Genomic DNA, 24344 nt, shown 5'->3' with positions numbered 1-24344 from the left:
CCTTTTCACCTCCCACCCCCATGACTCACGGAGCTTTCATAAAATCATGGTTTCTCAGAGTTGGAAATACCTTAGAGATCATTTAGTATAAACTTCCAGCCAATGTGCAAATCCTTGCTACAGTGTCTCTGTTAAATAGTCCTCCATTGTAGGCTTGAAATCACTTGAGACAAGGAACTCAGTATCTCTTACTTCCTCAGATATGAAGAAATTAAGAAAATCAAGCAGATTAAGAAGAGATGCTCTTACAGTTGGGATTTAGCTTTCCTGAGCAGTGCCAGAAGGCCATGATCGCAGTTTAATCTGTTTCAATGCTGGTGTTTTAGTTTTTTCTTTTAACTGGGTTCTGCAAACTCCCATGGACATACTCTCAGGATTCCCTGAGTTATTTATGGAAAATTAAAAAAAAAATCTATTTCTATAGCACTCTAAAAAAAGTTATATAAGTATATATTCTGACTGATTTCCATGGCCACAGAGTACTCATAACAGGGTACTACCACACAATTTCAATGTCCATGTTTACTTTGTGTTTATATTTACAGTCTACTTGAGAGACTATTATTGGTTAAGAACAAGGACACTGGATCTGGGATGCCTGGGTTGTAATTCCAGATCAACAACTCATTATATGTATGACTTTGGGCAAATTATGTTATCTTTCTGAGCCTCAGTTTCCTCACATATAAAATGGAGATAAAGTACCTCACTCACAGAATTGTCGTGAGGATTACATAAATTAATATATTAGAACAATGCCTAGCACACAGCAAGTGTTGTATAAATGTTTGGTAGTATCATTAGGTAGTACTAGCTTAATTATTGCCAGCTATTAACAGAAGCAGGCAGAATTAACGTGTACCTTAATCACTATGTTAGAAGTGGAGACGAAACAACATCACAGCACATTGCACAAAGGATTCATAATACTTGTAATAGATAAAGTCATAAGAGAATTAAGTAATCATGTGACACATAGTACCATAAACATACTCCACAACACACAGAGAGACAATTTAGTTTTGGCAAAATACTATCATTTGTCATATTAAAGATCATTTAAATTTCACTACTTTTATGGTTTGCTTATAGTTAATTGTAAATTAGTTTTCTATTTATATGGGATAAGGACTAGAAGCATATGGAGTTTATATTTAGTTTCATGTTGTATATACTTAAATAACATGCTACTGAAAATAATTTATCAATACCTGAAGTCCATGAGATAATTTTTCCCTTTAAGGTGGGTACATTCATTACTCAAACTTGAGAAGTACTGATATAACCAGGCCAGTTCTTTCCCTAATGAAGCACTGTCCCCAGTGGTAGCTATAAGCTGGCAACACTTAAGACAACAAGCTCCTGTTGAAGCTCCTGAATCAGGGGGAGCTCAGTCACCACATTTAGGATCCAAGGTATGAAACTGGGAGAAGGTACATTTAGAAGAGACTAAGTACCTATGATGGAAGAAAAATGAAGGCCAGGAGTGGATAAGGTGGCCCAGAACTAACAAATGTTTGAGTTCTGTTAAGTGCCAGGTACCACTCTCATAACAATTCTGTGAATTGATGGCCTTATTCCCCACTTTTCAGATGAGGAGAATGAGGTTCAGGGAAGTTAATAACTTGCCTACCATCACAGAGCTAGAAAGTAGCAGAGCCAGGGCTCCCACCTGGCTGCCTGGCTTCAAAACTGATCATTTTGCACCATAGCTTTGTCCCTGAGATCCACCAGCAAACTCTGAAATGAAGACCCATGACCAGGACTGCTGTCTGAAACTCTGGAATGCAAGCTTTTTTTGGAATGGCAAAACCAGAAGGGCCTCTTTGAGTATTCCTTGGCTTCTGATCCACAGAGAGAGGGTTAGTTACTGTGATGGTTAAAGTTTGTGTCAATTTGACTGGGCTATGGAGTGCCCAGATAGTTGGTAAACATGATTCCTGAGGGTGTCTGTGAGGGTGTTTCCAGAAGAGATTAGCATTTTAATTGGGTAAAGTGGATCCAATCCATTGAGAATGTGAATAGATCAAAAAGGCGGAAGTAGGTTAATTGACTCTTGGCTCTTTGAGCTGGGACAGCCATCTTCTCCTGCCTCCAGTGATCCTGGTTCTCAGGCCTTTAGATCCAGACAGGAATCTACATCCTCTTGGGCTTCCAGGCTTTCTAACTACACTACTGGCTTTCCTACATCTCTAGTTTGCAAAAGAGACTGTGGGACTTCTTAGCCTCCATAATTGTGTGAGCCAATACCTCATTATAATAAATCTCTTCCTAGAAATATATAAATATATATCTTATTGGTTCTGTTTCTCTGGAGAACACTGACTAATACAGTTAGCCCCTGGCAGAGGCAGCTAAAGAGGGCTGGCTCTCAGCATCCTGACAGTTCTAGCTATAGCTGATGTTGGGGGAACATTCCTACCAGAAGCTTATTTCTTTTCTTAACCCAACTGTGTTAAGGAAGAACCACTGGCCACTTATTTTCACAAGGGGGTTCATGACCTCAAGTAGTTATAGATCCAAATATGCCTGGGAAAAATATGCTTTTCCTTCCTCAGTTTACATGTCATTTTCTGCTAAGGAAGTAGAGGTGTCCATGTCTTACTACTGGGAGAATCCTCTTCTCCCAGAATAGCATGGATGCTGAAAAGAAGACACAGAGACCAATGACCTGCTTTCCCTCTACCCATGGTTTTGCATTTTTCTTGTTTTTCACCACTGGAAAGCTACATGCTAAGCTTCATCCTCAAATATTCATGTGGCAAGTTAGGATTGAAACACCCCCAGGAACTCTGTTTTCAGAAAGCCCAGTCTCCAAATACAGAGAAGACTTCTGTGAAAATGCTGTGGCTCCTCTCCTCCTTTGCTGCTTCAGTGTTCCCCAGGGGCTCCCAGACACTGAAGAGCCTTGTTCCCCCAAATCTAGGCTCCTCTGGCTTCCTCTGCTATGCAGGGTAAGGGGCACTTAACATTTGTCCACTGGCTTCACCCTATTGTTAAGGTCAGATGTGGTTTTTGTGGAGTACAGTTAACATAAATATTTTTAAATTATTGATAGTTTAGAAAGCTTTTTTCAGCTTTACAACTCATTTTAGGTAACATCATGTAAATTCTTAGAATTGTCAAATTTATAAAAATTTTATCAAGCTATTAGATTTGGAAGGAGTTTCCACATACCAGCTTCTGGCTCCATACATTCCAGACCTTATTTGTCCTCCACTCTCCACATACCTCTGGTGCTGAGTGCCACAGAAAACATTCATATCATCATATGACCTCTGGCCTTGCACCTTCAAGTCATGACACCAAGTGAGTTAGCACAGAAGGCAATAGGATTATTTCTGGAAGCTACATCAACACCAGCATGGCTAATGATAGTGCATAGAGAAGTGACCTTAATCCACATGAATATGTACTGCCAACCCCAAGTTCATTGCATCCACAATTCAATTTCCCCTTAGGATGTACAAAATACCTCTGGCCATACTGATGCTACCAGACGTGCAGGTGAGTGCGAGAGAGGGGACATTGACGGGAAAAGGGCAGTCTTAACTAAGTGCAGTAGAGTATGACATATATTGCAAATATTACAAAACATGTGACCACATCAACACATTACTAGAGACTTGGAAGGGACTGATGCAAATGAGCCCTGAAACTCAAGCTTTAGTAGTTTCTCAATCCTTGCATTATGGGTGGATGAACTTCTTACTCTTCACAGTCCATTTATCTTTAATGTTAATAGTGTCTTTAAAGTTACTTTATTCCTTTACTAGATGGCCTTCCTAGATTGCTAAGATAGATCATTAGCCATTTAATTATTATTTAAATAATTAATCCCTACTCCTCTTTACCCTAATGCACATTACAGAGTTGTCTGTGGGAGAAACAGTGATTTGATGGGTCTTGCACTTGCGACTTTCAATTTGGGACGTAAACTAAGGTTTGTTTTTTCTGACTATGTCTGGCATCTTAATATTTTTGGTTCATCTTTTCTGGTTAGTCAATAACTTAGACCTCATGTACTTTGTTTTCAGCTACTCAGGAAGATAACTGCCCATCTCTTTGAAGTGCCCCCTCATAGCCCCCCAAAGGTAAGTTTCATGTACAACACATCACCTGTATAAGACTCATAATCCCAAGCACAGTCTCCAAATTTGGAGAAAATTTGGTCAGCTGTTGTCACGTGATCTATTTACAAATAGACTGAAACACACTTTTATTTGTATGGTTTTATGCCCTATAACATTCCCTAAAGGATTTGAGGTACTTTATGATTATACACTTTTTTATGTTTTTCAAAAGAGAAGAACAAAACAAAACAAAACAAAAAACCCAAAAAACAAAACAAAACAAAACAAAATACTAAAGCAAAACATAAAACTGAGAGGAAAAGAAAACCTGGTACAGAATGGTTGGAGATGAAATTTCAACAAGCACAAATGCAAGTATGATGACCACATCTGGGTTATTAAATCAACTCTGAGTTGTTTGTGACAAAAACAAAAAGGGAAACCTGATTAGTTATGAGATGCACACTGTTCAACAGATCAAACCATCACTATTTTTCAGAAGCTCAGCTTTTCCTGGCTCTGAGAGGAGGCTCAGGATATATCTCATTCATTGTTTAAACCCCAGAGGGGTACCTGGTACTTAGTAAACACTCATTAAATTTTTTTTTTGGAAAAATGAATAAATGGTTGAATGAAATCAATGTTTGCTTTCTCTCATAAATAAGTTGAAAATTATTTAAAGGCCCATTTTGTGCCTCATTCATTTTTATGTCCCCCAAAATACTTACTATGGTTCATTTATTCACTCAACAAAAATTTATTGAGGGCCTGTTATATGCCAGGCATTGTTCCAAGCTCTAGGAACATGGTAGTGAACAAAACATTCTAATGAAGAAACAAGCAATAAATGAAGTAATTTTTATGTATGTATATATTTTTATTTATATAGTATATTAGATAGTGATCCTTCACTATAGTGAGCACATGTTTGAATTTTGTATGAATTCCAAAAGGAGCCCCATCCACCAGAAAACCCTGGAGGATTTTCTAACCACAAGGCCTCACAATTGTGTTGTAACAACTGGGTCTGTGGAATGGCTTCGCTGGAGGCCTTAGAATGGTTCCTGGATTGTGTGTCCCCCAATAATGGCTCGGATGTCTTTTGAAAATTCTAAATCAGAAGGTTATGGGGTGGGAGACTTGGAGCCCAGAAGCTCTCTTGGGAAACCCTGTCCCTCTCAAATTAAGTAGTGAGAGCCTGAACCGAGGCCATCTTTAGAAACAGGATCTCCTCATGGCCCATATATAACTCTGAGCCATTCTGTTTCCTACTAAGGGAACTCCCAGGATGGAGCCACCCCACCCAGTCAAATGCCCGTGGTCATACAGGGTCATTGGCCCCCAAAGAATGTTTCTCTCCTCTCCTTTGGCTCTCCTTCTGCATACAAGGACTGTTCCTGCATCCCCCTTATCTGTTGCGCCAAGAAGACTAAAATCCCCTGACAGCAGGGGCTGGTAGGGCATGCACTGGAGGCTGCCTGACGACCAGGGACCATTAACCTCCTCTTCCAGCTCATTGTTTTACAAGTGGTCATCGCCACCTCGCCGCCCAGTCAGAAGCCAGTAGCAGCTTTATAGCCTACTTACAGAAAATGGCTCAGCACTTAGGCATTTTCTGGTGCCCCAGGGTTCAAAGTGAAATTAATTTCCATTACTTCCCATAATAAATCACCTCACCCAACACATGTATGAAATTCCATTCAAGAGACTCAAGTCATTCTGGGGCTCCACAGAAATGCATACACACTTCAGCTTGCACTTAGTTAATTTCTCTGCTTGGGATAGAGCTGATGGGGCCCTGGAAAACAATTCCGGTCCAAGAAAGCCAATGGAACGCAAAGCAGCCTTATAACATCCAGACAGGAAGCCAGACCGATGATCCTGGCTATATGTAGAAGAGAAGGGGGGGGTTCTTTTTCTCTTGGGACCCTTTTTGGTGGTCCCTTTCTCTCCCTCCATGGCTTTTCTTATCACAGGCACAGATAAACGGAACCTGATAAAGGAATAGGGACAGAAGTGGCTCCCTCTGTTTGACATCATAATCTGGGTCTGGTTGGAAACATTTTGAGGACTTTTGGGAGCATGTGTGTGGCTAGTCATTCTGATTCTCAATCTTTTTATAAAAGAAACCACTGAATGATCATAAGTGTGGCATACAACTGGATAACGAAGAAACTAAAGAGCAAGGTGTAGCATCATTAAGATCCATGGAGGTTATAAGAATGGTGAGCATGACTCACACATCATGTCTGAGGGATTTGAGGTGAAGGGAGAGGGAAAGAGAGAGGCCCAGAATCTTTGATGGAAGGGATTTTACAGAGCACTGAGTTCAATCCCCATAGGTTAGAGACGGGGACAGAGAGAAAGAGACAGAAGATAACAATAGTAACCACTACTGTTCATAATAGTAATACCCACTGTGCCTAAAAAGCACTAATTTCTAACATTTATACCAATTAAACCTCATAGAAACCCTATGATCTAGGTTTCTTTTTTTCTTTTTTTGAGAACAGTTTTATATTTATAGAAAAATTGAGAAGATAGCCCAGAGAGTTTCCACATACTCCACACCTTGTGGCCCTTATTAACATTTTACATTAGTATGGTACCTTTATTATAATAAATGGACCAATATTGATACATTGCTATTAATTAAAGTCCATTTTTTACTCAGATTTCAATTTTGGGTAGTTGTGATTAGGTATATTTTAGGATGCCCCATTATTGAAATTTGTTTAATCTTTTTTTTCTTACAACTATAGACTGGGGTTATAGTTTTTTGTGAGATGAGATAGGTATTTTTATCCTCATTTAGAAATGAGAAAACAAAGATCCAGTGGAATAAGGGGAATGACCCTGAGCCATGTCACCAAGAAGTAATGGAGTCAGGTTTGTAACCCAGGTCTTTCTCATTTTAAAGATCAAGTTCTTAACCATCACACTACCTCCCCATAACCCAATGAGTTGGAAGCCCAACCGAGACTTAAGTCTGAAGCCCAAACTGATGTTCTTTCACAGAGATGGATGGATGGACGGATGGATGGATGGATGGGATGGGTAGAATGATAGAGTGATAGGGAGGGAGGTAAGTCGATAGATGATAGATAGATAGATAGATAGATAGATAGATAGATAGGATAAATAAATGGATGGATGGATAGATAGATGATAGAAAGATGATAGAGAGATAGATAGATGATAGATGATAGAGCTAGATGGATGACTCTTTATAATTGCTATCTGATGATATAAGTAACACAGTCTCACTAAATACTCAAGTATTATAGATATGCAGTAAGTGTAAGTTCTCTGAAATAATTACTACTGTTAGGTATAGCTCCCTCCAATTTTTTCTATGCTCATGCCATAAATTAGGCTAACATAATTTTTTTTGAAATTGGAAACACCTTCCACTCAATTTTGCTATACACCTAAAACCACTCTAAAAAAATAAAGACTGTTTAAAAAATGGAAGTATCTTACACATATTGTTCTGCAAGTTTTTTCTTAATATATCACACAACTTTATGAACTATATACATTTTTAGTTTAACATCAAACTTTCTACACACTCTTAATGAATTGATCCCTTATAATAAATATCAAGTCATTCAATTTATTGTTGGTGCTCTTTCCATTAACATGGTGGGTCTGAAACTTCAGCAGGCATGAACGTCATTTGGAGAGCTTAGTAAAAATGCATAGTCCTTAAACATTGTTAAAATGTCTATGCTGCCCAGAGCAATCTACACATTCAAAGCAATCTCTATCAAAATACCATCAACATTTTTCAGAGCTGGAACGAACAATCCTAAAATTTGTATGGAACCAGAAAAGACCCCAAATAGCCAGGGCAATGTTGAAAAAGAAAGCCAAAGCTGGGAGCATCACAACACCTGACTTCAAGTTATATTACAAAGCTGTGATCATCAAGACAGCATTGTACTGTCACAAAGACAGACACATAGATCAATGGAACAGAATAGAGAGCCCAGAAATGGACCCTCAACTCTATGGTCAACTTATTTTTGACAAAGTAGGAAAGAATATCTAATGGAAAAAAGAAAGTATCTTCAATACATGGTGCTGAGAAAATTGGACAGCCACATGCAGAAGAATGAGACTAGACCATTTCCTTACACCATATACAAAAATAGACTCAAAATGGATGAAAGACCTAAATGTGAGACAGGAATCCATCAAAATCCTAGAGACGAACACAGGCAGCAACCTCTTCAACCTCAGCTGCAGCAACTTTTTGCAAGACATGTCTCTAAAGGCAAGGGAAACAAAAGCAAAAATGAACTATTGGAACTTCATCAAGATAAAAATCTTCTGCACAGCAAGGGAAATAGTCAACAAAACTAAAAGGCAACCTACGGAATGGGAGAAGATATTTGCAAATAACATAACAGACAAAGGGCTGGTATCCAAGATCTATAAAGAACTTATCAAACTCAACACCCAAAAAACAAATTTTCCAGTCAAGAAATGGGCAGAAGACATGAACAGACACTTCTCCAAAGAAGACATACAAATGGCCAACAGACACATGAAAAAATCCTCCACATTACTTGTCATCAGGAAAATACAAATCAAAACCACAATGAGATACTACCTCACACCAGTTAGAATGACTAAAATTAGGGGAACCCTCTTATACTGTTGGTGGAATGCAAGCTGGTCAGCCACTCTGGAAAACAGCATGGATATTCCTCAAGAAGTTAAAAATAGAACTACCCTATGACCCAGCAGTTGCACTACTGGGTATCTACCCCAAAGACACAGATGTAGTGAAAAGAAGGGGCACCTGAACCCCAATTTTCATAGCAGCAATGTCCACAATAGCCAAACTGTGGAAGGAGCCGAGATGTTCTTCAACAGATGAATGGATAAAGAAGATTCCATATACAATGGGATATTACTTAGCCATCAGAAAGGATGAATACCTACCATTTACATCGACATGTATGGAACTAGAGGGTAGTATGCTAAGTGAAATAAGTCAAGCAGAGAAAGACAATTATTATATGGCTTCACTCATATGTGGAATATAAGAAATAGCACAGAGGATCATAGGGGAACTGAGGGAAAATTGAATGGGAAGAAATCAGAGAGGGAGCTAAACCATGACAGACTCTTGACTCTGGAAAACAAACTGAGGGTTGTGGAAAGGGAGGTTGGGTGGGGTGATGGGGTAACTGGGTGATGGGCATTAAGGAGGGCATGTGATGTGATGAGAACTGGGTATTATATGCAACTAATGAATCATTGAACACTACACCAAAAACTAATGATGTATTATATGTTGACTAATTGAATTTAAACAAAAAAAATGCATATTCTTAGGCACCAAGGCTGGAGATTTTTATTCAAAAAGTCTGGACTAGAACCCATGAATTTAGATTTTTTTAAAAAATAGACATAACTTCTTCCTCCAGGGGATTATAGATACAAATGATTTTGAGACCATATTTTGCAAAAATATTTAGCTTTCCCTCTTTGTATCTTGGCAGTATAGTCCTCCTCAGTTTGGAAAGAAGCAATCTAATTTGGTGTCCAAACTTCAGAAACTCCAATTAATTGACTAGAGTGAAATAAATCTGAATATGTGACTTTGAAAAATAAATGCTAGTTGAGCTCTGAATGGACTTGCTTTAATGGCATAATAGATTTTACAGTATGTGTTGGGGGTACTTCATGTATACTGTTTTAGTATATATCTTCACATATACTGTCTCCAACAATCTAACAGGTAAGCAGATCAGATGTCTGTGGTATCTTATGGATGAAACGCTTGAGTCTCAGAGGAGCTTGTGAATGTCACATGGGTAGTGGTCCAGTTTCAAGGACATCAACCTAGGTTGACTTTGAGTTTTGTATCAGCAACCTTTGGGTTAAATGATTTGACTGGCTCAAGTAACAAGCTCACAAGAGGAGAAATAGTCCAGGGTTACCAAGTCTCTCACTTTGCAGAAGGCATTTTCCACATGGTGGGAAACCTCTCCATTAGTAGCTCAAACCTTACATTCAGCAGTATTGTGGCTTAAAAGGAGGAAAGTTCTTCCACCCAATTTTAGTACAAAAGGAATCCCAGAGGATTCCCTGGATTCTGATTGGCCTACCATGGATGCATACCAACATCCAGACCCACCACTATAGCCAAGTGTATGGGGAGCTACAATTGGCCAGACCTGGGCCATGTGCCTAACTATGAAGCCCCATTAGAATCACAGGCAGAATAGAAGGAGATGTAGATCCTTAAAGCAAGAAGCTGGGGGCTGGACACAGTTACTAGAAGAAAGGGAGAGGGTGCTGACCAGACAAAAACAGCCCATGTCTACCACAGGGCTCTATCCACATAACACTTCCCATTTGTAGAACTATATTATTTTCAAGACACTTTTACATGTATTCTCTTCATGATAAAAATCCACTGGTAGGGGTGCCTGGGTGGCTCATTCAGTTAAGTGTCTGCCTTCAGCTCAGGTCCTGATGTTGGGCTCCTGGGATGGAGCCCTATGTCCCACTCCCTGCTCAGCGGGGAGCCTGCTTCTCCCTCTCCTTCTGTCACTCTCTCTGCTTATGCTCCCTCGCACTTTCTCTCTCTCTCTGTCAAATAAATAAAATCTTTAAAAAAAATCCATCGGTAATTAGCAAAAGCTGTTAGCATCAAAATAAAAATGTCCTTTAGAAGTTTTTTTTTTTTTAAGATTTTATTTATTCATTTGAAAGAGAGAGTGAGTGAAAGAGCACAAACCAGGGGAGGGGACAGAGGAAGGAGAAGCAGACTCCCAGATGAGCCCAGAGACCAACATGGGGCTCCATCCCAGGACCCGGGGATCATGACCTGAGCTGAAGGCAGATGCTTAACCAACTGAACCACTAAGGCACCCCTAGAAAATTTGTTTTTTAAAGATTCTACAATTGCATATGTTACATAGTTGAATGAACACAACATGCTAATTTTCTTCTTGGCGATACACACTCCAGAATAGCATATGGAAGGCTCTAAAAAGTCCTGCAGTAAAGAAACCTGTTTAGCTTATTCACCGAACCATTTTCCAAAGTAATTTTACTATGGATTTTTTCCCTTTATATATAACTATCAATTCACTTAGAACTAGAGTTCTCCAAAACTCACTGAAGGAAATGCTATACCGTTCAATTCACCAGCAAATTCTCCTTTATTAGTCATTAGTAGTAAACTTCAGCCAAGTCAAATAATTATAATTTGAAATAGGCATAGCCTGAAATAGTAGTGCTTTACTGCAAAAAATAAGGTTCACAACTAGCTTTACTACATCAGAATGCTCCAACTTTGTCAAACAGGATTCTTTCTTTCTATAAACAACATTTTGTAATACTCCCTTTATCATTGTAAAATAAAATTCATGGATGATGTTGCCTACCTACATATACATTTTTTAAAAGATCAATGATACCTTAACTGGAATATAATAGAAATAAAAGGAAACCATTTTAAAATAAATTAACATCTATGGCAATATGTAACTGTTTAGCTATCTACACTAGAACATCTACTGAAGAAAATCAGACCCTTGCCCTTATGCATAGAATCTCCAGGAAATGTGACAGCAACAAATACAGAATGATAAGGAGGTGTTGTATTGCTAACTCAAATATCCTGGGTGCTGTTGCCATCAATAATGTGATTTTTTCAAAGGGTCAACTACTCTTGGTAGAGTTCTACACCGGAGAAAGGACAGTCCTCTCTATTTAGGTGATGTTGCTTTGCGGGAAAAATCAGTCCATACTTTGTGTTTATATGTAAGATTCAGTTCAATTTTAAGCTCAAATAATTATAAACAGATTGTTTGATTTATCTACAAGAAAGCCTACTTGGACATTCAAAAGTCATGCAGGACAGGGAAAATTTCTTCATACACAGGTTAGCCCACATAAAATGCAAGACATTTAGAATCCCTGGTCCCAGCCCACTGAAAGCCATCCCCCAGTAATTTGACAACCAAAATACCCCCACAAATTTTCAAAATGCTCCTCATGTTGCAGAACTATCTCCACTAAGAACCACAGAGATACAAGTTATCTTTTGGGTAGTAGCCAATTTTGTATTATAATCAAAGTATTCAGTTCTCAAAAAGAAAACTGGAAATAGAAAATTCATTGTCCTAACAATGTTTCCAGAAATTTCACAAGAGAAATATATGGGGCGTCCTTAAGCCATTATTTTCTCTATTTGGAAAATATGTTGATGTATAACTGAATCTAGTGCCCAATGGAAAATGTTACCTCTCTGTTTTTCTCTACAAAATCCTGGTCTCAACAATGAGAAAGAAACACACAAAGAACAGGGCAGGAATCACTAGTTATTGCTAGATTCCCAGCCACCAAGGCTGGTGCAAAGTACATTGCATTTATTATCTCTTTAAAAGCAACTTGTAAGGAAGATATAATTTTCCTTTTTGGTGAAGTTATGGAGGCTGCTAGATCTGATAGGTCTGACTGATGCCAAACTCTGTACGGTTTTCCTTTGTCTTGAAGCACAGCAGGGGGGACAACAGCACAACACCAAGGATATGCCCAATGTTCAAATCCTAATTCTATCACTGCTATAGGAAATTGAGCAAGTCACTTAGTCTCTTTGTGCTTCAGTTTACTCACCTGTAAAATGAGAATGATAGTAGTATCTATTTTCAGAGGATCATTATGAATGTTAAATGGATTAAAACACTTAAAACTGTGCCCAGTATATAGGAAAGTCACATAATTATTAACTATAATAATAATTATCATTTCTTTTTCAGATGCCTTAGCTAGTTTTGTACTTTCTTTCCCTGGGTCTAAGTTTATCTATCGAGGTCCACATTTCCTCCTTTGTTACAGATAATGTCTGTCACCACACCCCATTACACCAGATACTGCCTGTCACCACATCCCTGGGGCATTTCACAGTTCTGATGCAGCCTCTGGCTCTCCCATCCCTGCATCCCACTTCAGTACTTCCTTTTCAAAAAGGGTGCTGGCTCCAGACACATGAAAAGATGCTCAACATCACTGATAATCAGGGAAATGTAAATCAGAGCTACAATGAGATATCACCTCACACCTGTCAGAATGGCTAAAATCAACCATACAAGAAACAACAGGTATTGGCGAGGATGTGGAGGAAGGGGAACCCACTTGCACTGTGGTGGGAATGTCAACTGGTGTAGCAGCCACTCTGGGAACCAGTACTGAGGTTCCTCAAAAGGTTAAAAATAGAACTACCCTATGATCCAGTGATTATACTATGAGGTATTTACCCAAAGAATACAAAAACACTAATTCAAAGGGATACGTGCACCCTGATGTTTATAGCATCATTATCTACAATAGCCAAATTATGGAAATAGTCCAAGTGTCCATTGACTGACTAATGAATGGATAAAGAAGAAGTGGTATATATATATACAATGGAATATTACTTAGCCATCACAAAAAATGAAATCTTGCCATTTGCAATGATGTGGATGGAGCTAGAGAGTATTATGCTGAGACAAGTCAGAGAAAGACAAATACCATATGATTTACTAGTATGTGGAATTTAAGAAACAAAACAAATGAGCAAAGGGGGGAAAAAAGAGAGAGAGAGAGAGCAAGGCAAACCAAGAAATAGACTCTTAACTACAGAGAACAAACTGATGATCACCAGAGGGCAGGTGGGTAGGGGGATGGGGGAAATAGGTGATGGGGATTAAGGAATGCACTTGTGATGAGCACTGGGTGTTGTATGGAAGTGTTGAATCACTCTATTTGTACACCTGAAACTAATATTATACTGCATGTTCACTAACTGGAATTTAAATTAAAAGTTCTATAAAAAAAGTACAAATTTTTAAAAATTAAAAAAAAATTTAAAAAATGGTGCTGGCTCTAGGAAGGGTACATGGTATAGAGAAATGAGCTCCCATCTCTTTCTCTAACATGCTGGGCAACCTTGGGCAAGTCACCTCAGTCCCCCAGGCCTCCACTTGTGCATTCTTAAAGCCCAGTGACCACTAAGATCCCTTTAAGCATCATTCACCTCCTCCCATCCCATCCCTACCTGGATGCGGGAGAATTTGGGAACTAGAGAAACTGACACTTCTCTTGTTAGAAGCCTTTGTGGGGTTCATTCATTCAGCATCTGGTTTTTAAATGGCCTCAGCTACTCCCAGAAGTCAGGGTTTGTCAGTCTATTAATCTGAACCCCAGCCAGGAAAATGACTGCTACAAAGGCAGAGAGGCACCTGCTCAAAGTGGAAACCAGGCCCTCAGTCTGTTGGAAAGTGTGAAGCATTTAATGATTATTATCCTTTTTATTTGCACAGCACTCTGCCTTTTATACACACACACACATGCACACTCGCTCACACAGCTGTCAATCATCATAGCCCTTCTATGAGGAAAAGATTAGCGATCACCATCCAATTTTGCAGTTGAGAAAACTGAGGTACTGGGAGGTTATGTAGTGCACACATGATCCCCAAGTCAGGCTCTGCTGGGACCCAGGTCAGCTGACCACTGGCCAAATGTTCTTCGCACCACTGATAACAAGCAGTATGTTCAAATATTTCAGACATATCACTCAATCTTCACAATGGCCTTAAGAAATAGGTATTACCACCCCATTTGTAAACAAACTCAGAGTCCCACTAGACTTAAAAATCCCCCAGGCATGGGGCCTGTCACATTCTCAGTGAACTCCCCTAAAGTTAGCTAGATTGAAAATGTCAGATTTGGGACCACCGCCAGATTATCTCTCTGTCCAGCACATACCTCCAGAGCCCCTGGGCTGAGACCATGAGGCTCTACCTGTGTGTGCAAAGCAAACAGCCTCCTGGGCAGGAGGCTCTGGGAAGCAGAGGAAGACCTGTGTTTACTGATCACCTTCTTCCCAAGTGCAGGGTCTTTACACCCTTTACTGCATCCACTCCACCAGAATTGACCTCCCTAGAGTTCCTGAAGTAATGGATTCATCCAGTTGTCACATTTTAATTTACGTGTTATGAGTACTCTTGTCAAGATCTGGGGTGAGGACAATATAACAGGGATAACTTTTTGGCAAAAAGGAACGTTAACATATCATCTGAATTCCAAGATCCAGGCTGGATCGAAAGGAGTTCTTGAGACTGGCGGGAGATGGGCCTCAGTTCAGATTGAATGTCATTAAACCTCTACACGGTGCTGTCCCTACACAGGTGCTGCATTAAGCTCTGCCAACATAGAAATGAAGAAAGACCATCCCTGCCCTCATTCTAATAGGGAAGATGGATGGAAAGAAATATGAAGAAATGGAGGCAGCATGTCTTGTGCGCTCTGGAATCAGACAGCCTGGGTAGAATCTCTGCTCCAGCATTTCCTGTGTGACCTTGGGCACATTTCTGAACCTCTCTGTGCCTTAGTTGTTTCATCTGTAAAAGGGGAGATATGCTATTAGTCCTACATATGTATTACTTTTGCAAGGATTAAATGACTTATTACACGTGAAATGTTTAGAACAATCCCTAGCACAATGACAGAGATAAATCCAAGGCATGGAATAGGGAACGGTGAATTCTTTCCAGGGCAGTGGGGGTCAGGAATGACTTCCTGGGTTTGGAAGGATGACTAGGATTTTTTCCAGGAGATGGCAGAATGAGGGCAGCTGGTACTGGTACTACTACTAAGAAAAATAATTACCGTCTCTTGAGCACTTACTGTTTGCAAGCCCTGTGCTAGCGCTTGGCATGGACTATCTCATTTAATTCTTGCAATAGTAATTCCATGAAACTAGTACTGTTATTACCATCGGAGAGATGAGAAAGTAGAGACCCAGAGAGGTTAAGTAACTCACCCAAGGCCACACAGTTGAGCTGGTATGTGACAGACAGAAGTAGGACTTGAAAATCCAGATGACGTTTGATGTCAGAACAAACATTTTACACCATTAAGCTATATTTTAGTGGTTCTCTGTCCCACTCACGATTACTAAAAGCAACTTTCCTCATTTCAGAGTTCGACCCTTTAGAACCTATGATTCAGTCATTTGCAGAGCTTGCCTGTCAGTCTGTCTGTACTCGGCCAGCTTGTCTCCTTGGCTGATCACTGTGGTGTGGAGAGTGCTGGGCTGAGAGGGGACACATAGTGACAGGAGAGCCTTCCAGCTTTCCTCCCAGGCCCTGCTGCAGGCACCACCCGCCTTCCACCCTTTCTCTGAGCAACCCTGTGACACCTGATGAAATAAAACCTGCCCCAACAGGAGTAAACTATGGGCATCTGCTTCCCTGGCACTTTTAGTCTAACTGCTGCCCAATGAATATAATAGCTTCCCCACTATCTTTTCAGCAACACAAGCTCCTGAAGCCATTCAGAAAGGGCTCAACACCAATAACACTCGTCCTACTGTCTGAAGGCTGAAATCCAATATCAGCCAGACGGTCCTAGTTTACAACTTGGTTTTCATCTCAACAACATCCCTTGGTCTTGAGTTTACTGCCCAGTTGCTAGACATCTGGAGCAGTCTGTGACATCCCCTTAATCTCTCTCCTGCTTCTCACATCCCAGGGCTGCTAAACTCAGGATAGGATCATATGGCTACTTTTTCAGCTGAGCAGCAGTTGCAAACTCTAGTTGAAACCCATTTTGTTGAGCTGCTACCTATTGACCTTGAAGAGGCAATTGGCTACAGTCGTTCCAGGTTTGAGTTTGGAGGCCAGATGGAGGGGTTCATCAAATTAGACCTGCTAATGCAGTTGGCAAATGTGGATCCAACACTGGAACGTGCCTGCATGTAGCACCTTGCCTTTATCCTAGGTCTGGCAAGGAGCCAAGAGAAAACCCAGCTCCTGAAAACTAAATCTCAGGTCCCTCAGTGTTTTGGTTATCTATTGCAAGGAAACAAAACAGACCACTCCAGAACTTAGTGGCTTGAAACAACAGATATTTTGTTTTTGTTATTTCTCACATTCTTGTGGGTCCACTGGACTCAACAAAGCAGTTCATCTGCTGTCTCGCCTGGGGTCTCTCATGTGGCTGCAATCAAATAGTGGCTGGGCTGAAGTCATCTGGAATATCCAAGGTAACACCTCTCATGTCTGGCGCCTTGGCAGGGTGCGCTGGAAGACTGGGCTCAGCTGGGACCCAGGCCCATCTCTCTGTACAGTCTCGGGGCCTTCCTTTCTACATGGAGTCTTCATGAAATCTGAGTAGTTGAACTTACTACGTCATGGCCCAGGGGTTCCAAAAGTAGAAGCTGTCAGTCCTTATAGGCTCAGAACTGGCACAATGCCGCTTCTGCTACATTCTACTGGTGAAAGTCATAGGGCCAGCCCATATTCAGGAAGGGAATTTACAAGAGTGAGAATATTGCATGATTGATTCAGTGGAAGCCATCTTTGGAGAGTAGCTATTACACTCTCCAGAGTGTATGCATCCACCAATATAAACAAGTGCAGAACCACAGTCCCTTATGTAAGTATACGTTCATCTTTTTACACAGCTGCCATTTGTTTTGTGTTTACCATAGGTTAGCCACTATGCTAAATGGGTTATATCACAGTCTCTTTCAGGCTCACAAAAACTGAGAGCTGGTCATTAGTACCACTATGTTACAAATGAACAAACTAAGACCAGAGAGGTTGAGTAAACCTCTCTAAGTTATCCAGCTAGTAACTGGTAGAGCTAGGGTTAAATCTAAGATCTGTATGCCTGCAAAAATCTGTTTGGTTTTCATATACACAGACACAAGTCACAGTGTTGTCCTTTCTTATCATTCTGGTACAGTAAAAAGCCACACTTGGCCAAGCTGAGGCTGTTGGTGTTTTGCCTGAGAGCCCAAGGATGTGGAGGGTGAATGTGGCTACATGCTCAAAAGATGTCACTCTAGGCTTGTCAGGCTTTCCACACTGGGTTTCTGCCATCCTACACTTGTATGCTTTTGATGAACTCAGGTCCTGGGCAGAAGACCTTTGGTTCTGGTTAGTGTATTCTTGCTGCTGTCCTGAACCTGTGAATTCAGCTCCTTGGCTAGATCCTGACCATTACTGCCTGGCTTTCCCAGGCTTTGACCCCTCTCATCGTTACCTGGGTCCTTAATCCCTACTACTGGCCATTCCAAAGTATAGGATTTTCCTGCCCAGACCTGAGCTACCTGCCTGATTTACCTAACTTTGATGAACTTGATCCATACCCATTTAACCAGATAGACCTCTGTTTCTGGTCTACTTGGATCTGTTCTTTCCTTCCTTCCTTGCTCAGTCAGTAGTTGTTTATTGAGGGCATTTCATGTCTGAGGTCTTATTCCAGGCACTGGAGATGTGGCAGGGACCAAATTGACATGTATCCTGTCCTCATGACCTTTCAATTCAAGTCTGGGGTACAATGAATAAATAAGCAAAATTATGAATGCTTATGAAAAAACAGGAAGAAAAGGAAGTGCAAGAAGATAATTTAGTATGCATGAAAAGAGGGTGTTCTAAACAGGGCTGTTGAGAAGGCCTTCTCTGAGGAGGGGATACTGGAGCAGAGCCAGGATCCTTCTGGATAAGAAGGAACCAGCCTGTGGGAGGCTGAAAAAGTGATCATTTTAGGCAGAGGGAACACTAAGTACAAAGGAAAAGAGGTTGACATATTAGGAGCCATGCCAGTGGGGTTGTAGAGGAGTGGGGGAGGAGAGAATTATCACACTTTGCTGGTTCCAACATGCTGATCTTCCATCCTAAATTTCATTGGGATGAAAGTTGTCTACAACAGAGAACACTCAGGGACAGCTGAGCTCCTCTAGGCTGGGTTGAAGACCCTTCCTATCTGATTTCACTTTCTATAGTTCCCACTTAGTTGCTTTTATAAAATTGTTTTGATTTTTCCTATTTGTCTGTCTCCTTTATTAAATTGTGAATTATTCCCTCTCTTCCTACAAAATGTTCACCACAATGTCTGTTCAGTAAATATTTGTTGACAGAGGGGAAAAAGGCATGAAAGAAGGACACATGTTTGGTAATTAACCTTTTCCAATCCTGTCATTTGTCATCTCTGGTTTTACAAATCAAGTTTCATAAAATTAACCATCTCATTTCTGAGTATTCGCAAGGTTGTTAGCAAAACTTTCAGATGAGCTGGCAGCTAGTTTCTCTACTTTGTTTTTACTTTTTCTACTTCTTAGAAAGATGCTGAGATTCTGACATGTGATACAGAATGAGAATAATCATTTATTCTTCCTAAACTCCCCAATTGTGGAGAACTTTCATGCAAAGTCCCAGCTCTGTCCACCACTTCTGGAGCCAGTCTATGGTCCTTTACTACTTGCTGAACAGTAGTGGATTTCAATCTTTCCCTCTGGATCTTTCCATCTATATTGAGACTTCCTATCCCTTCCTAAAGGCAGAAGTTTCATGGAGAGCAGAGAAGGAGAATTTGACTAAGGCCAATTTGATTTCGGTTAATTGGATGAGTGAAGATCTAGTTCAAATCAAGGATCAAAGTGGGGCTTTGTATTCTTCACAAATTTCACAGCAATGCTACTTCTTCATAAAACTATGAAAGTCAACTCAACAAATACTTACTGAGCACATTTTGTCCCGAGTACTGAGCATATAATGGTAAACATGATAGACACAACCCATACCCAAATTAGAAAAGAGGTAGTAACTACAAAGAATGGAAAAATTCTACAGTGCTATGGAGAGGCATAGGATGAGCACCTAGCCCTGTGAATCAGTCAGGGTAGGCCAGGTTATGCTGTGGCAAAAAAAAAAAAAAAAAAAAAAAAAAATTCACAAATTTCAATGGCTTAAGACAATAGGGATTTGTTTCTCATTCATAGTACAAGTCCAAAGCAGGCTGGCAAGGGATCCAAGCTAATGGAGCAACCAGTAATAACAGAGGGAATACAGCTCAGGAGGGTCTTGAACTACCAATGAAATGCTATAGCCTGGAAATGATACATGTCACTTCTTATCAGAACACATTAGCTAAATCCAGTCACAGTTCTACCTAAACAGAAGGGGTCCAGGACCCCTCCTATGTGCACAGGAAATGATGTCTAAGCTGAAGGATGAGTAGGAGTAAGGTAGAAAGGAAAACATGAGATTTCAGGCAGGGTGAAGAGCAGGAAAAATAACTTGGGGGCAAAGAAGAGAATATTATTTTGGAGGACATAGTGTGGAGAATGAAGGGTGGGGAAGAAAAAAAGGATCCTTGGTCATTACTGTAGGATTTAAAACATTATAGATATCTCTCATATGAAAGAAACAGCCTTCAATAAATCAGTTGACAACTCATTCATTCACTCACTTAAATCAGGTATGTACCCTTTCCAATCTTATTTTATCTCAAGGACTTTTAGTTGTTCTTCCAGTATTCCTTCAATGGTTTTATCATATTCTCTGTGTGGGCAGATGGCTATGAAAATACTTAGCAATTTCTTCAATGCTAACTCCATGACTTTATTACAATATTTTACTCAACAAAGAACTTTAGAAACAAGTTTAACCTCCATTAGTCACAAAGAAATTATCAGAATTCAAGAAAGTAAGAGAGGAAAGTGATCTCTCTGAGTGAGTGACCACCTTAAATATCTGCAAACCAAGCCCTATGCAGATACAAGTAATAGAACTCATCTTCTGAACAGGGATTTAACCGATCTATGATTTTATGGGGCCACCAGGTAATTTCCATAGGCTTGCATCAGAAGAACAAGAAGTTCCAGAAAATAATCTCACTGAAGAATTTCAGTATATTTATTCAGTCTTTCTTTTATTAAATACTTACCGAGAACATGCTGTATACCAGACCTAGGCACTGAAAATACAGTTGTGAACAAAACAAAGTCCCTGCCCCCACATGGAACTGACAATCTAGTGAGGGAGACAGATAATGAATGAATAAATATGTATTGCATCAGATGGCGGTAAGTGCCAGGGATAAAAATAAAGTAGGGTAAGGAACATAGGGACTCCAAGAATGGTTAGGGAAGGCCTCTAACATGATCTTAAGGGAATGAAGAAGGATATCTGAGAGAACAGCTAAGAGAAGGCAAAGGAAAAGACAAGAGCAAAAAGCCTTGGAAGAGAATCATCCTTGGAGTGCTCACAGAACCACAGGAGGGCCAATATAGCTAGAGCAGTGTAAGCCATGAGGAAAGAAGTAAGAGATATTTCTAAGAGATAGGAGAGGGAGACAGATAATGTCTCTTCACTGTAAGGATTTTTGCTATAAGTCAGAGTGAAGTAGAAAGCTGGTGAAGGATTTTGAGCAAAGAGTGGTATGACATGATTTGGGTTTCAAAAGTATGACTCTCGCTGCTGTGTTGAGAACAGAATTGGGGGCCTTCAAGGATGAAAACAAAGATCAACAAAACTAAAAGGCAACCTACAGAATGGAAGAAGATATTTGCAAATAACATACAATGAAGGGCTAGTAACCAAAATATATAAAGAAATCCTACAACTCGATACACAAAACCCAAATTATCCAATTAAAAAATGGGCAGAAGACATGAAGAGACATTTCTTAAAAGAAGACATCCAGACGGCCAACAGACAAATGAAAAGATGCTCAACATCACTCATCATCAGGCAAATGCAAATCAAAACTAATATGAGATATCACCTAACACCTGTTAGAATGGCAAAATCAACAACATGAGAAACAACAGATGCTGGTGAGGATATGGAGAAAGGGGAACCTTCTTACACTGTTGTTGGGAAATCAACTTGATGGAGCCACTGTGTTGAGTATGTAGCTCCCTCAAAAAATTAAAATAGAACTACCCTATGATCTAGGAATTGCACTACTGGGTATTTATCTCCCCCAAAATACAAAAACACTAATTCAAAGGTATACATGCAACTCTATGTTTATAGCAGCATTATTTACAATAGCCAAATTATGGAAGCAGCCCAAGTGTTCACTGATAGATGAATGGATAAAGAAGAGTGGCATATATATACAATGGAATATTATTTAGCCATCGAAAAGAATGAAATTGTGCCTTTTGCAACAACATGAATAGAGCTAGAGAATATAATGCTAAGCAAAATAAGTCTGTCAAAGACAAATACCATATGATCTCACTCATATGTGGAATTTAAGAAACAAAACAAAGGAACAAAGGGAAAAAAAAGAGAGAGAGAGGCAAACCAAGAATCAGACTCTTAACTATAGAGAACAAACTGATGGTTACCAGAGGGGAGGTGGGTGGGGGGATGAGTGAAATAGGTGATGGTGATAAAAGAGTACACTTATCATGATGAAAAACAAAGTAAAATTATTTTTAAAAAGAGAATGAAAACAAAGAGATTCCTTGGATCTATTCTAGATGAGAAATAATTGCAATTGGCCTAGGGTAGTAGCAGTGGGTGTAGTGATGAGTGGTCAGATTCTGGTTCTATTCTGAAGGAAAAGCAGAGTATCTGATTGATACGGGATTAGATATGGTGTGTGAGGGAAAGAGTAATGTATGACCCCAAGGTTTCCATCCTGAGCAACTGGAAGGATGGAATTGTCATTTACGGAAATGGGAAAAGATAAGAGCCCAATTTTTGACATGTGAAATGTAAAATGTCTATTAGACAATCAAGTCAAAATATTAGGTAGGTAGCTGGATATATGAGTCTAGATGTCTGGGATGTGACCAGTCTGGAAATGTGTATGTAGCTAAAGGAAAAGCATTGTGTAACTCTTAGGTGAACTAGTTATACTTTAGATTTTATACTGTTCTTTACTACATTAGAGTTTATGAGAAGGAAGCAGAATGTTGCAGGGGAACAAAGTTCTCCAAAAGAGTTAAAAGTAGTTCTTATACTACAACACTGGGAACACTGAGATATTGATTTCTTGAGGTTAGTGAGTGAAGACTGGTATTTGAATAGCTCAAAATTAACTGAAATATATTTTTCTAAACTTGGTCAAGACCAGCACACCCCAGACCATTCCATTTTATTCCATTCCACAACTTGTCAAGCACTATCATCTATAAAGATGAAGTTTATAAATTTTTGCTTCAAGAAACTCAGGATTAGAGGGGATCCACAGCAGACCTTGAAGTAGGTGCAGGATGAAGCAAGAGGGCGACCATAGACAACTCTTCTTTCGCAGTCTCCAGAGCCACTCCCATGAGAAGATGAAGCTGCGAAAGAGAAAATCAACTTTGTACCTCAGCCCCCAGAAGAGCACTGAGTGCCGCAGAGATTTGGATTCCTAGATCCCAAGCACTTCTGTCTGCTACAGAAGACATCAGACTCTCCTCATTAATGAAGCAACTAGAAAATCAGCAAATGGGGCACCTGGGTGGCTCAGTTGGTTAAGCGACTGCCTTCGGCTCAGGTCATGATCCTGGAGTCCTGGGATCGAGTCCCGCATCGGGCTCCCTGCTCGGCAGGGAGTCTGCTTCTCCCTCTGACCCTTCTTCCTCTCATGCTCTCTGTCTCTCATTCTCTCTGTCTCAAATAAATAAATAAAATCTTTAAAAAAAAAAAAAAAAAGAAAATCAGCAAATGGCAAGATGGGTATTTTTTTGCCAGTTATGCTCTTGGTTCACATGGTATTGCTTGGTATTGCTTGTAAGAACTCTTACAAACACCATGGAAACTGTTCTCACTATAATTGCTCTTTTTTACTATCCTTTGGAAGGTTCAAAGTCTATGAACAGTGTCAAATACTTGTCCCTGGTGGCACTTACCTTCATAATTCGTCCCACAGCTATCATTCCATGGATACCTTTGGTCTTCAGACATTTCTGACAAGAACAGAAAAAGCTTGACCTTATTCTGCATCAGTTTTTACCTATAGGATTTGTCACTTTGAGTTTGTCTCTGATAATTGATCGTATTTTTCTTTTTTTTGGTCAATGGACCCTGTTTCACTATAACTTTTTGAAATTTAATGTGCTTCAGAATTTGGGAACATTTTATGGTTCTCATCCATGGAATTGGTATTTCAGTCAAGGATTTCCAGATGTCTGGGGTACCCACCCTTCTTTTTCTTTTTTAAATTTTTTATTGTTATGTTAATCACCATATATTACACATTAGTTTTTTTTCCTTTTTTATTGTTATGTTAATCTCCATACATTACATCATTAGTTTTAGATGTAGTGTTCCATGATTCATTGTTTGTGCATAACACCCAGTGCTCCATGCAGAACGTGCCCTCTTTAATACCCATCACCAGGCTAACCCATCCTCCCACCCCCCTCCCCTCTAGAACCCTCAGTTTGTTTTTCAGAGTCCATCGTCTCTCATGGTTCATCTCCCCCTCCAATTTCCCCCCTTCATTCTTCCCCTCCTG

At 39.9% G+C, this 24344-nt stretch overlaps 1 long non-coding RNA gene and 1 pseudogene across 2 annotated transcripts in view; both read left to right on the top strand.

Moving 5' to 3' along the window:
• The window catches only part of LOC145716168 (uncharacterized), a 453113-nt gene that overhangs the window by 76109 nt on the left and 352660 nt on the right, over positions 1-24344 (top strand). The gene's annotated exons all lie outside the window — the stretch shown is intronic.
• Positions 23528-24344, top strand: part of LOC102731234 (GPI alpha-1,2-mannosyltransferase 3 pseudogene) — a 2300-nt pseudogene continuing 1483 nt past the window's right edge. The window contains exon 1 of the transcript XR_014138590.1: positions 23528-24032. The product of XR_014138590.1 is annotated as a GPI alpha-1,2-mannosyltransferase 3 pseudogene (transcript). The remainder of the gene's footprint in view (positions 24033-24344) is intronic.

Source organism: Leptonychotes weddellii, chromosome 11 (genome assembly GCF_054177405.1).
Source record: "Leptonychotes weddellii isolate Sample4059 chromosome 11, ASM5417740v2, whole genome shotgun sequence".
NCBI lineage: Eukaryota > Metazoa > Chordata > Mammalia > Carnivora > Phocidae > Leptonychotes > Leptonychotes weddellii.
Note: the sequence above shows the minus strand (reverse complement) of the source record. Positions and strands in the feature narration are given on the sequence as shown.